Raw genomic sequence first — 14824 nt, forward strand, 5'->3', positions numbered from 1 at the left:
GAGGAGGAAGAGTTGACTCTCTCCAAGGCATCCGCCCAAGTCCCATCCTCTATCTGTTCCCCGAGTTCCTCCTCCCATTTAGCCTTCAGCTCCTCCACTGACGACTCCGCCACCTCCTGCATTACCTTATAGATGTCAGACACCTTCCCCTTTCCGACCCACACCCTCGAAAGCACTCTGTCCATCGTCCCCCGCGAGGGCAGCAAAGGGAATCCCTCTACCTGTCGCCAAGCAAACGCCTTTACCTGCAAGTATCTGAACATGTTCCCTTGGGGAAGCTCAAATTTATCTTCCAGTTCCCCCAGGCCCGCAAATCTCCCGCCAATAAACAGGTCCCTCAATTTACTGATGCCCGCCCTTTGCCACCCCCTAAATCCCCCATCCTTGTTCCCCGGGATGAACCGATGATTGCCACCCAGTGGTGCCTCCATCGAGCCCCCTGTTTCCCCTGATGCAGTCTCCACTGTCCCCAGATTCTTAGGGTCGCCGGCACCACCGGGCTCGTGGTAAACCTCTTAGGGGAGAGCGGCAACAGCGCCGTTACCAGTCCAATCTCAATGGTGCAAGAACTTGGAGTCTCAACTTCATCAACAATGTTTGCTGGGTTCCAAGTTCTCATGATAGGATCATGTACTTATATTGTTTGTCCATTCAACAGCGCAGTCAGGGATGTAGTCTGTTTGTTGCAATGTTAACCTCCTTCTATTTGTGCACCAGTAAGTTGATGTCTGCCTTTCTCCTGGTCATTCGAAGAGTGTGTCTTGCTTGGCAGATTTGTCTAACATTTTCTGTTATGTTGTACGTCTGCAGGTGATTTCATATCAGCATTGAGAGGTGTAGCATGGAGTAAAAATGAGGCAAGGTTTGGGCCATCCTTTGTCTTGGCATTCCATGAGGGTTCTTTTGACCATCTGAACATGTTTTTCTATCAACCCATGTCCCCTTGGGTAATATAATGATGATTTTGAACCCATATCATTCCATGAATTCCTTAAATTCTCTGGAGGTGTATTGGATTCCATTGTCACATATCATTCTTTTCTGAATCTTTTCCTCAGGGAACAGAATTTGTACTGCTGAGATGATTGTGGTAGCTCTTAAAACGTTCACTTTTCGGATAAGGGGAACACTAGTCTGCCACTACGAGGTACCGTTCGTGATTGTGTGTGAGAAAATCAGCTCCCACAATATGTCATGGTCTGGGAAGTACTTCACAAGCTATCATCACTGTCATAATATACATCTATGTATATAATGGAATGCAGACAGGCAGTGATTGACACACAGGATGACCAGTAAGTACACAGAACAGAGCAGCCAATCACCAGACAGGACACGACCACTATAAAGCCAGAGGGCACCAGGTTTCCCACTCTCTCGGGATCCAGCCACTGAGACAGTCAGAGTTCGTGAGCTAGCCAGTGCAAACACCATGCGGTAGCTAATAAATCTGGTCAGGCTAGTACTAGGTCTCAAGTCAAGTCAGTATAGTGTCAACGCACAGTTTAACATGTATGGTAATTAAAATGTTAAATAAAATTGTGTTGCACCTTATCCAGTGTTAGAGGTCTGTCTCTCGCTATACTGCATCAAGTGCAGTCAACGTCGACCCAGCCAGCCCAACATATCATGGTACCAGGTAGTGATGCTGAAGATTGACGGACCTACCTTGAGTGAATCAGCGTTGACCAGCAAGCAGCCATCCGGTGACATGGAAAACATCCAGCCTCCTCCACAGCTCCGCATCTCCGGCAACCTCAGTGCAAATTGGAAGATTTGCAAACAAAAGTTCCTCCTATACATCGAAGCCACCGACCTCGAGGCCGCATCGGATGCCAGGAAGAGCGCACTATTCCTCTCCACAGCGGGGGAGCACACCATCCACATCTACAACTCCCTTACATTCGCTGAAGGCAAAGACAAGACATAATTTAAAACAGTCCTGCTGAAGTTCGACAGCCACTGTGACATTGAGGTGAATGAGAGCTTTGAACGGTACGTTTTCCAGCAGAGGCTTCAGGGTAAGGATTAGTCCTTTTTGACTCATCTCCGCATCCTCGCGTAGTCATGTAACTATGACTCGACAGCTGATTCCATGATCTGGGATCAGATCGTTTTCGGGTTCCACTCCGATTCCCTTCGCCAGCAGCTCCTGAAAGTCAAGCAGCTCACCCTTACCATCGCCATCGAACATGCTAACCATCGGTACTCCCACATCAGGGTGGCAGAGAATGCAAAGCTACCCTCCCACGAGGCGGAACGGGTGCAGGCTATCGCACAAATGCAGGGCCTAAGTATCGACGAGAGTGGCCATTTCACGCGCATTTCCCGGGCCCCTGCGCATGCGCGCCATGACCGAGGGGACGGCGAGACCAATGACCAGACTGCGCAGGTGCGTACGTCCTTCGACAGCTATGCGCATGCGCGATGGCAAACGGAACGCCCTGACGTTGGCGTCATGACGTGTCCGAAATGTGGCTCCACCCATTTAAAGCGGCAATGTCTGGCAAAAGCACGACAGTGTCTACAGTGTGGCAAGCTTGGCCACTATGCAGTCCTTTGCAGATCTGCTCCATTGCCAAGCAGCCAGCGATCCCAGCCACGGCGCAGAAGTGTTCGTTCAATACAGCAAGGCATGCCAGATTCCGATCCCGACAGCCCAACAAATCCTGATGCTGAGTGCCTCAAATCCCCATACCGGGTGGGCATCATCATGAAGCATGCGTTGCCTTTCTCCAAGATAGCAAAGCACCTCTCCATCCTCAGCGTGGATCCCGACGACGAGTGGTGTGCTGTCCTCACAGTTAACAAGGCTCGCATCCGGTTCAAACTGGACACCGGCGCATGGCCGAACCTCATCTCGAAATCCGATCTCGACACCATCCACGTCAGACCAAGTATTCTTCCACCGGCCTGCCAGCTCCTTGACTACAATGGCAATGCCATAGCTGTCAGTGGCTCATGCCAACTAGGAGTGTCCAATAAGTCGATTAAAGCGACGCTGCGGTTTGAGATCGTCAGACCTGACAGAGCATCCCTGCTCGGTGCTCAGGCCTGCAAGCTCCTGACCCTGGTTCAGCGAGTCCACACCATGTCATCGTCACAGGCGACGGCCTCACCTGATAAAATTTCCAGGCTGATATTGATGACATCATCACGCAGTACCACAGCGTATTCGATGGAATGGGCACGCTCCCATACCGATACAAAATCCTGCTCAAACCAAACGCCACCCCTGTAATTCATGCACCACGTCGGGTGCCGGCACCCCTCAAGGATTGCCTCAAGCAGCAATTATAGGACCTCCAGGAACAGGGCATCATATCAAAGGTCACAGAACCTACAGACTGGGTCAGCTCCATGGTCTGCGTCAAGAAGCCCACAGGGGAGCTTCGGATCTCATTCTAAAGGATCTGCAAGGATCTAAACCGAAACATCATGCTGGAGCATTCCCCGATACCAAAACGTGAAGAGTTGACCAGCGAGATGGCTCATGCCAAATTCTTTACGAAGCTGGACGTCTGCAAGGGATTCTGGCAAATACAGCTGGATGCATCCAGTTGCAAGCTGTGCACATTCAACACCCCGTTCGGTCGCTACTGCTACAACCGGATGCCCTTTGGCATCATCTCTGCCTCTGAGGTATTTCACCGCATCATGGAACAGATGATGGAGGGCATCGAGGGGGTGCGAGTGTATGTTGACAATGTCATCATCTGGCCCACAACTCCCCAAGAACACATCACTCGCCTCAAGCAGGTATTCCAGAGAGTCCATGAGCATGGTCTCCAGCTCTACAGGGCCAAATGCTCGTTCGGTCAATCAGACATCAAATTCTTTGTTGACCACATCTCGCAGCGTGCGGCCAGATGCTGACAAGGTTTCGGCGATCAATGTCATGAAGACCCCGGAGGACAAGAAGGCGCTCCTCCGCTTTCTTGGGATGGTCAACTTCCTCGGGAAATTCATTGCCAATAAGGCGTCCCACACCACAGCCCTCCGCCATCTCGTCAAAAAGTCGATGGAATTCCAATGGCTGCCCGCGCATGAAAATAAATGGTGTGAGCTAAGGACGAAGCTCACCACAGCCCCGGTTCAGGCGTTCTTTGACCCAACCAAGGAGACCAAGATATCCACTGATGCAAGCCAGGATGGCATTGGGGCGGTGCTCCTCCAACGGGATGACTCCTCGTCCTGGGCTCCAGTGGTGTATGCCTCCAGAGCCATGACGCCCACTGAGCAACGGTACGCTCAGATTGAGAAGGAGTGACAGGGATAGTCAAGTTTCACGACTACGTCTATGGCCTCCCAAAATTCACGGTAGAGACGGACCACAGGCCACTAGTCCACATCATCCAGAAGGATTTAAATGACATAAAGCCTTGGTTACAGCGAATCCTTCTTAAGCTTCGCCGCTATGACTTTGAACTTGTGTACACGCCAGGCAAAGAGCTCATTGTTGCAGATGCCCTATCCAGGTCCATTGCCACACCCTGTGAACAAACTGACTTCATCTGCCACATTGACGCACAAGTGCAATTGTGTGCCTCTGATGAGAGGGTCATCCAGATTTGTGAGGAAACGGCCAAGGATCCTCTGCTACAGCGTGTGATGAAGCACTTTGCAACTGGCTGGCAGAAAGGTCAATGTCCCCAGTTCTACAATGTCAAGGATGACCTGACGGTGGTGGACGGCATCCTCCTGAAGCTCGACAGGATCGTGATTCCTCAGAGCATGCGAGCTATGGTGCTCGGCCAACTCCATGAGGGTCGCCTTGGGGTCGAGAAATGCCGACGCAGAGCTCGGGAGGCAGTCTATTGGTTGGGCATCAGCTAGGATGTTGCCAACACGGTCCTCAACTGCCCTACATGTCAAATATTTCAGCCAGCTCAACCCAAAGAAACTTTGCAGCAACACGAGATCGTGACCTCTCCGTGGTCCAAAGTCGGTGTCGACCTTTCCCTCGCAAAGGGGGGTGACTATGTCCTCCTGGTTGACTACTTCTCCAGTTACCCAGAAGTGGTGAAACTGTCCGACCTCATATCGAAGTCAGTGATTAAAGCCTGCCAAGAAACGTTCACCAGGCATGGGATACCGCTCACGGTGAGGAGTGACAACGGTCCCTGTTTTTACAGCCAGGAATGGTCTGATTTTGCACGGTCCTACAACTTCCGTCACCTAACCTCCAGCCCCCACTACCCGCCGTCAAACGGTAAGGCCGAAAAAGGGGTCCATATTGTTAAGCGGTTGCTGTGCAAGGCTGCAGACTCAGGCTCCGAATTCAACCTGGCACTGCTGGCATAAAGGGCAACCCCGCTGTCCACTGGGTTGTCTCCAGCACAGATGCTCATGAATCGCCCTCTGAGGACCATGGTTCCAGCCATCCATGTTCCAGACCTTGACCACCTCACGGTCGTACAGAAAATGCAGCAGTCTCAGACCCAACAGAAATCCACATATGATGCTCATGCCACGGATCTACCCGAGCTGGTCCCAACTGATCGTGTTCGTGTACAGTTGCCTGATGGTGGCTGGTCAGTCACAGCTGTGGTGGTCAAGCAAGTGGCCCCGAGATCGTTCCTTGTCCGCATGGCTGATGGCTCCTTGCTGCGGCGCAACAGATGAGCACTGCGTACAGTTCCACGCCCGCCATCTGACCGAAATGCCCTGCCACCCACAATGCTTCCTCCGAACGTGCCCTACCACGAGGCCACCGATCTACCAGAAACCTGCTGGCCCCTGCGACCACCGCAGCGGTCCCGCCTATCCAAGTGCAGGCATCCCCTGGTCCACCCTTGCGGCGATCAACAAAAATTCGGCGCCCGCCACAAAGACTAAATTTATAGACTGAACTTTTGTACATTTTGTTACCTCATCATTTTGACCTCTGTAAATACCGTTTTATCGTTTCATCTACCCTATATCTGCACTAGCGACGCCTTCCTATGTATATAATTTCATTTTGACACATTTTGTGTATAGTCAGGCACATACACATCCACACGCACAAGCACCTTAATATTTATTATCTAGAAGAAACAAAAAAAAGGTGGCGATGTCATTATATACATCTATGTATATAATGGAGTGCAGACAGACAGTGATTGACACACGGGATGACCAGTAAGCACACAGAACAGAGAAGCCTATCACCAGACAGGACACTACCACTATAAAGCCAGAGGGCACTAGGTTTCCCGCTCTTTCGGGATCCAACCTCTGAGACAGTCGGAGCTCGTGAGCTAGCCAGTGCAAACAACATGCGGTAGCTCGTAAGTCTGGTCAGGCTCGTACTAGAAGTCAGTATAATGTCAACCCACAGTTGAACATGTATGGTAATTAAGACGTTAAATAAAATCGTGTTGCATCTTAGCCTGTGTTAGAGGTCTGTCTCTCGCTACTCTGCATCAACTGCAGTCCACGTCGACCCAGCCTGCCCAACACATCAATCACCTATTTCAAAATGGTTGCTGATCTCTGCGCTCTGACAGAGGAAGGCCATAGAGCTGCAGGAATGTGATGACATAGAAAGAGACCATTCAGCACTGGCCTAAAACAAGAGTGAAAAAATAAACTAGCTTCTCATTTTAATCCCACTTTCCAACACCTGGCCTGTAGCCTTGTAGATTTCAGCTCTCCTGGTGCAATTCCGGGAACCTTTTAAGTGAATTGAGTGTTCCAGCCTCGACTACCAATTCAGGCAGTGAATTCCAGCCCACTCCCCATCCCCACACCAACACTCAGATTTAAAAAGTTTTTCCTCATGACCCCTTTAATCCTTCTACCAACCACCTTAAATCTATACCCATGGAAATTGACCCCTCAGCCAGGTGAAAACAAGTAGTTATTGCCAACCTTGTCTAAGGCCTTCATAATTTTATACATCTCAATTCGGTAAACTCTCAGCATACTCCGTTCCAAGGAAAACAACCTGCGAACAACAGTACATCACCCACCACAGATACACACAAGAGGTTCAAAGGCTGGCAAGGGTTTTTTTCACAGTGGTAGTGTGTGCAACCTGTATAGCCAGGCAATTCAAGGAGGTATGGAACTAATTCCAGAGGATGTTGTGGCGGCAGACTGGTTTCCAAGGAGGATAAGGAAGGCTACGGCTAGGAGGAGCATGAACACTCAGGTGAGCCCATGATGTGTCCACGTATGTGCCTGCGTGACCGAAAAGCTCAAGAACATAATAAGAATAACCTTTATTAGTGTCAAAAGTAGGCTTACATTATTAACACTGCAATGAAGTTACTGTTAAAAACCCTGAGTCGCCACACTTCGGAGCCTGTTCGGGTACAAGAGGGAGAATTTAGAATGCCCAATTCACCTAACAGCACACCTTTCGGGATTTGTGGGGGGAAACCGGACCACCCGGAGGAAACGCGTGCAGACACGGGGAGAATGTGCAGACTCCGCACAGACAGTGTCCCAAGCCGGGAGTTCAACCTGGGACCCTGGTGCTATGAAGCAACAGTGCTAACCACTGTGCTACCGTGCCGCCCATAGGCATGCTTCAACTGAGGGCAGTGCAACTATCTTTGCCCTCATGCCAGCTGATGCACTGCTGCCCATACTGCATACTCAAACAAGGCTCTCCATGATGTTTAGAAGCGACAATTTCATGCCACTCCCATACTTTATCCTACCCATAATCGACATGGAATTGGACATAAAGTACAACATAAATCTTCCGAAGTAAAAAAAGATATGGAGCAGGGTTCTCCGAACACCACCCCCCCCCCCCCCCGGGCCGGGTCGGAGAATCGGCAGGGGAGGCGGCATAAATCCCGCCCCGTCGCTCCGACACCGGCTGCCGAATTCTCCAGCGCCGGTTTTCGGGCGGGAACGTGGATCGTGCCACGCCGGTCGGGGGCCATTGGCTGCGCCCACCCCCCGCCCCCGCCAATTCCCTGGGCCCCGATGTGCCAAGCAGCCACTCGTTTTCGGCCAGTCCCGGTGCCGTGAAATGGACATGGTCCATCCCGGCGGGACCTGGCTTGGAGGTGGCTTGCAGAGTCCTCGGGAGGGGGGGAGAGTGTGGGGGGATCCGGCCTCGGGGAGGGGGAGGGGGGGGGGACCTCCATAGTGGCCTGGCCCGCGATCGGGGCCCACCGATCTGCGTGCAGGCCTTTGACGTGGGGGCACTCATTTCCTCCGCGCCGACATCTGTAAGGCTCTGCCATGGCTGGCGTGGAGAAGAAACACCCTGCGCATGCGCCAGAACATGCCGGCAGTCCTGCGCATGTGCCAACTAGCGGCGGCCCACGGTGGACCTTCGGCGCCGGTTGGTGCGGCACCAACACCTCCAGCGCCGGCCTCGCCCCAGAAGGATTCCGCAACTTTCTGGCGGGCCGACACCGGAGTGGTTTGCGCCGCTCTTGGAGCCGGTACGGGCCACACTGCCAATTGCGGGCGAATCCCGCCCAGGGTCTTTGAAAAAAACATTATCATCCCTCAATAAAATCAGAAGCTACAACCAAGTGAATTCCTTTGTGCCGCTAAGACTGTTTCAGCATCCTATTTCTCATGCTACTGCACAATGCCCCTCTAGTGCCTACAGCAGGGTTGGAGCAGTTTTCATGTTCTACCATATTAATTGCCGATGGTGACATCTTCTGGGTTGTGGAGCATCTGGGGGCTGCCCAAAGAATGCCCCAACTGCATCCGCGCAGAGTCAATATCGGCCATGGATTAGGAGTCATCTGCTCTATCTGAGGGGCTACTGCAAAAAGGCCATGAGCTGGGCACAGCTTGAGGAGAACTTCCCATGCCAACATTCCAGGTAACCTTTTCCCACTGTGAGCTCACTGCATCTTCCTGCTAACCAACTGTGGGTGACCACTTGAATTCTTTTGAATGTGGCATTTGGCCATTATTTGCTCAAAGCTGTTCAAGGTCTTTGACATTGTTTGAAGTCAATTGCTGTATTGCTGTAACTTCTGGCAATGCCTCTTAAGGAGATAGAAGATAATTGTCAGTGCATCATATCGCTGACAGAGATGAAATGAAAAATGAAAATCGCTTATTGTCACAAGTAGGCTTCAGGTGAAGTTACTGTGAAAAGCCCCTAGTCGCCACATTCCGGTGCCTTTTCGGGGAGGCTGGAACAGGAATTTAACCGTGCTGCTGGCCTGCCTTGGTCTGCTTTAAAGGCCAGCGATTTAGCCCTGTGCTAAACCTGCCCCTAATTTCAAGCCCCTGCATTTCGCTGAAAGGTCCCCTCTTAATTGGCTGGTCCCAAATAAAATTTACCTGGAAGGCCTGCTACTCAGGCTCAAGATGCTGACCTGGATATGGTTCCAATGTTCTGTCAATCTACACTGGTAAGATTCCATCATGTTTCTTGTGTTATGATCATTGTGTTTCATGAGGTGAACCATTTGATCCATATTAGTTCTTTTATCTAGAAGCATCCTTCTGACCAACTACTATAAGATCTAATTGTTCCTTTGATCATCCCAGGATTTTCATCATCACCCTCTATTGTAATAGTAATATAATAATTACTTATTGTCACAAGTAGGCTTCAATGACGTTACTGTGAAAAGTCCCGAGTTGCCATATTCTGGCGGCCGGTATAGGAATTGAACCCGCGCTGCTGGCATTGTTCTGCATTACAAGTCAGCTGTTTAGCCCACTGTGCTAAACAAGCCCCATGTGAAGTTCTTACCAAGTTTTGATTACTCTCTGCATGCAGAATTTCTCGATATCAATCTGAAGTAACTTTTATTAGCCACTTAGTCTCACTTCCTTGCATTAACGCCATTTACTATGTTATACCATTTTATGAGAGCATCTGTCAGAATTTTTCATTCTGAAATACTCGAGGGGTAGATTTCACTTTCAGACAGTGCTGAAATGTGGTGATGAAATTCAGCTGCCATCATAAAACTCTGAAATGCCATCAAGGAGATAGGCCTTGTGGGGTTCAGATTGATGATCGGCCATGTTTTCATTGAATGGCGGGATAGTCTCGGTGGGCTGAATGGCCTACTCTAGTTCCTTTGTTCCTATGGAAGGAAATTTGGTTGCAGCATGTAACAGATAAGGATGATCTGCTACACACAATTTCCTGTTCTCAATGGAAGTGGAAATTACTCCTGAAGCCGCTGCAACTTTCTCTTAACTCTGAACCCCACCCCGTCATTAATCAGCCTTGTAGCTCTTCTTTGAATTGTTTCTATAATTTGAAAGCCTTCTTTGTGTTTTGGCAATGAGAGCTGAGTGTAGTATTTAAAGCATGACCTACACAGAGCACTGTACGTTCTGATCATAAATTCCTGTGACTCATTCCACTGTTTTGGCTATGTAGTTGGGCACCCCATTGGTTTGTTAATTACTGCCCTTCATTGATTAGACATTTTTAACATGAAGGCAATTACACTTCCAAAGTCTCTTTCCAAACACTCTTTAGCTATTTTAACACAGTTCATGTTGCGATGACACAAGCATTTCAGTTTAACAAGGTCATGAATTTGTCAATCTATTGGCGCACCAATTTTTAAAATTTCTCCGTCAATAGTCGAAGGAAAAATATTAGCCAGGTAACCCCCTGTTCATTTTTGTGTTGTGGCAGGGCGCCTTTGAACGTGGAACAGGCGCTTTGCCTGACGCCTATTTTCAAGGATGGGTCCTCTCACAACGCAGCATTCCCATGGTAATGCAACTAAATATCAGTCGGGCATTATGTGTTTGAGCCTTGAAATGGGGACTTACGCACATGGCCTTCTGACTTGGAGGTCAGATTGCAACTTGCGGAGCTAACACCCGGGCTCTCGGAGCTTCGCAATAAGTCGTTCATTCAGATTAATCTCAACACTGCTGCTGTCAAACAAAAAACATCTAATTTAATTTAACATAGACAGGCATTGCACTCTTCAGAGGGGGTAGCAATACCATCAAATTGGGAATCTTTAAAGGTCAGCCTCACTTCTGGAACAGTCACACTGTCGTACACCAAACTGCTCACTGACAGCTCCCATACCAGTAACCTATGCAATACTTAATGTTCATAATGTGTATAATTTCTAAGATAATGTTTATAATCCCTGAGGATATCACTTAACATCCTCCGCTCTTGTGGACACTGCTTCTGAACCACCTTGAAAAACACCACTCAAATGATGGGGGAACCTTTAATTAGTGCAGTCATTAGCATTAACAATGTTATCTAAGCCCACTCAGCCAATTTGAGTGGAAAGTAATGGTTTCCTGTCTGAGAATACGGTTTCCTTTAGCATTTTCCGCATACTTAATTGAACTGTTGAAAAATAATTGTTTTTAATGCCGAACATGCTTCAGTTACAGTTGCTAAACTAGATCGAGAAAACTAGTCGGGAGAAAGAGACAGTTGGTCTATAAATGTGAACAAGGTTATTTAAACTGTGTGGTGGCATTGCAAAATAGCAGAAATTGAAAGGAAACAGCAGCCACTGATTGGCCAGAGAGACAATTCATATTTCTTTGTTTCGTGAAATAGAAATGTCAGTTGCTCATCCACATATTATTCAATAATAGTTTTTGAATTATAGGCTTGTGCCTCTTACAGAGCCACTTCAGCAAGCTTTGAGCTCACACTGCAGAAACAATATTGCAAAGCATGTTTACTTCTGAAACTAATCTCCATCATGAAATCATAAATGTTTGATCTTAAGCCCATCGGTTACCAATGAGATGGGAATGAGTAAGCCAGAAAATAAAGATTATGCAATGATGTTCACTGACCCTTTGTCATGCAAGGAAGGAGAGACCATTTTAACGAAAGTGATTCATGGCTGACCCTGCTGTGACTTCAGCTGTGTGTAATGGGTCGCTTCAACCTAACATCAGTGGATGGCTGCAGCTGCGATTTTGCACTGTCTTCAGAAATAATGCAAAGGTTTGGCTTCTCTTCTTTCTTCAGGGTGCACTATAAATAGAGACCTGCCGTTCTGGCTCTGTGGCTTGTGATCACTGAGCTCTCTCACATATATTCAGTATCTCAGTTTTCCAGGCAACTAATTGTACTGAGATAAGTGCATGCCCAGAAATGCATTTGGTACATTAAGCGGTCGAAAAAGAAAAGCAGCAGAGAAAGAATAACGCTGAAGTCTTCAGCAATAGCAACAACAATCTGCATTTATATTGCTTCGACACAGGAAAACACCACACAGGAGCATTATCAAACTAGACCTGACACCGAGCCACCTAGGAAGATATTAGGGCAGAGCTTGATCAAGGCGGCACGTTTTAAAGAGCATCTTAAAGGAAAATAGATATATTAGGAGGCAGCAAGGTTTAGGGAAGGGGCTCCAAGGCTTAGGACCTTGGCTGTTGAATGCACAGTCGGCAATGAGGAGCGATGAAAATCAGGGATACTCGATGCCAACAACAACTTATATTTATGTAATGCATTTAAGGTTGTGAAACATGCCAAGGCTTGGTTGGGAGACAATGTAGATCAGCAAACACGGGAATTGTGGATGAATGGGATTGATGCGGGTTAGGGTACAGGCAGCAGTGTTTTCTACATTTTCAAGTTTTCAGAGGGTACAAAATGGGAGCATTGTAATCATCAAACTTAGAGTTAGCATGGATGAGGGTTTCAGCAGCAGGTGAACTGAGGCAGGGATGGACTCGAGCAACGTTTTACCAGGACAGAAATAGACCTCTCACTGATGGTACGGATTTGTAGTCAGGAACTTAGTATTAACTATGGCATGCACGTCTGAAAACAGTCTGGTTCAGTCTCAGTTATCAGGTAGATGGATGGAGTCAGGGGCTAGAGAAGGGGATTTGTGGTGGGGATTGAAAACATTGTTTTTTTCAAAATACAGTTGAAGGAAAATGTCTGCTCATCATGTACTGGATGTCAGACAACATCTTTATAAGTAATACCCAGGCTGTACATGTAATTTGCAAAGATAAAAATAAAATACGAGGGAAGTTTTATTTTCATTTGTTTTGATGATGCAAATATTTGTAGTCGAATATCTCTCATGATATCTGATTTGCTAATCACTTCCCTCACCGCCCCTACCCCTCCACCACCTTCATCCCTCTGGGGAAGGAAAAGAACCAGCTCATCATTTTGACACTGTTTGCAAGTACTGAGGTGGCATGTTTCAACATTACTCACTTCAGGATTGTGTTGCACAGTGATTAGATTATTTCTCGAGTACAGTCTCCAATTTCTGACCACCAGAATACAAGGAAGGCAGTCAGATCCTGGAGGCAATGCAGCTAAGAAGAACAAAGCCGAACCCTAACGTCAGAAGACTAAAGGAACTGAACCTTTTGAATCTTGAAAGTAGGTGATTAGCAAACCTACAAAAGTGAAAAATATATGCAAACACTGAACTCAGTTCAATATTTAAAGATAAACACTGAGGGTAGGTCAAGAGGTCGAAGGCCAAATGATTTGAATGGTAAAGTCAAGCTTTTCTATCCAAACAGCACTCTGAACAGTATTGGACAGATTTTCCATTCTCTGCGCAGAGTGCTGGCTGAGGTGAGAAAACCAGCATCTGGCACTCATGCCGTGTCAGAGCATGGTGAAGGCAGGGTCAGTTGAGGGAAAATGGATCATTATCGGCAAAGGAACAAAAATGCAGGGCTACAAGGAAAAGGCAGAAGAGTCTTACACGGTGACTTTCTTCCTCAGAGAACCACGCCTCCTTCTGTTCTGGAACCATTCTATGATTTTATCTTTTGATACCCTCACATGTCACTATTAGATGCTGCATTATAAAGTAGAGATGTTTTAAATGCAGAGATTCACCAAAAGGTCTACCTGCAAAGGTATCTCGATCATTACATTGACCACAGATGTGTGACTTTTTTAATGCTTTACTGTACTTTTTACAAGGGAAAAAGTGCCATGAAGTATTAAAAAGTGTAAAAGAAAAGTCCCGTCAGCCTCTGCTGTTATGTGTTATGCAGTGATTTAAATTGACAGACATCTGGAGCGGGATTCTCCGACCTCCTCGCCGGGTCGGAGAATCGCCGGGGGTGTCGTGAATCTCGTCCCCGCCGGCTGCCGAATTCTCCGGCGCTGGAGTTTTGGTAGGGTCGGAAATCACGGTGCGCCGGTCAGGGCTGCTGGCAGCGCCCCCTCCCCCCCCCCCCCGGTGATTCTCCCGGCCGTGATTGGCTGAGTGGCCGCCCGTTTGTGGCGGGTCCCGCCAGCGTAAATCACAACAGGTCCTTACTGGCGGGACCTGGCTCCATGGACGGCCTGCAGAGTCCTCGGGGGTGGCCCGAACCCGGAGTGGTTCACACCACTCCTCGTCGCTGGAGTAGCCCCGCACCACCGGTTCGCGGAGAATCCCGCCCATGTTGTTTAAAAAACACTGCTTCTTAAAGTTGAAAAACTCTGTGCAACTGCTGTTCTCCACTGAGTGATAGGCACTCTGCTTTAAAATGTAAATAGGACATTATTCTGATCTTTCAGTTCCAAACAATGTAGGTGGAAGCTTTTATTATAACAGCTCTAGCTATTATGAATGCTTCACCTGGTTTCAAAAACTGTTAACAACTTTCGTTCAGCAGATTATCTTTCCATCCGGGAATAAATTTGTCTTTGATGTGAATTCATGTTTGTTTACAAACCTAACAGGCATTTAAATCATTACATTATTTTTGTACTGGAGAAATTTTGTTTCTTTCCAATTACAAGGATCATGAATTTGAATCCAGATGTCAGAGATATAATTTTTTCCAAAGTTTGAAAACAATAATTCCAATTGCAAATGCACGGCTATGGAGGACTGTCCATATTGAATACTGGTTGGATGGCTATGGAGAATGCATGGGTGGGCATAGGGATCTGACGAGGTAT

The sequence above is a fragment of the Scyliorhinus canicula genome, chromosome 13 (genome assembly GCF_902713615.1).
Source record: "Scyliorhinus canicula chromosome 13, sScyCan1.1, whole genome shotgun sequence".
Classification (NCBI taxonomy): domain Eukaryota; kingdom Metazoa; phylum Chordata; class Chondrichthyes; order Carcharhiniformes; family Scyliorhinidae; genus Scyliorhinus; species Scyliorhinus canicula.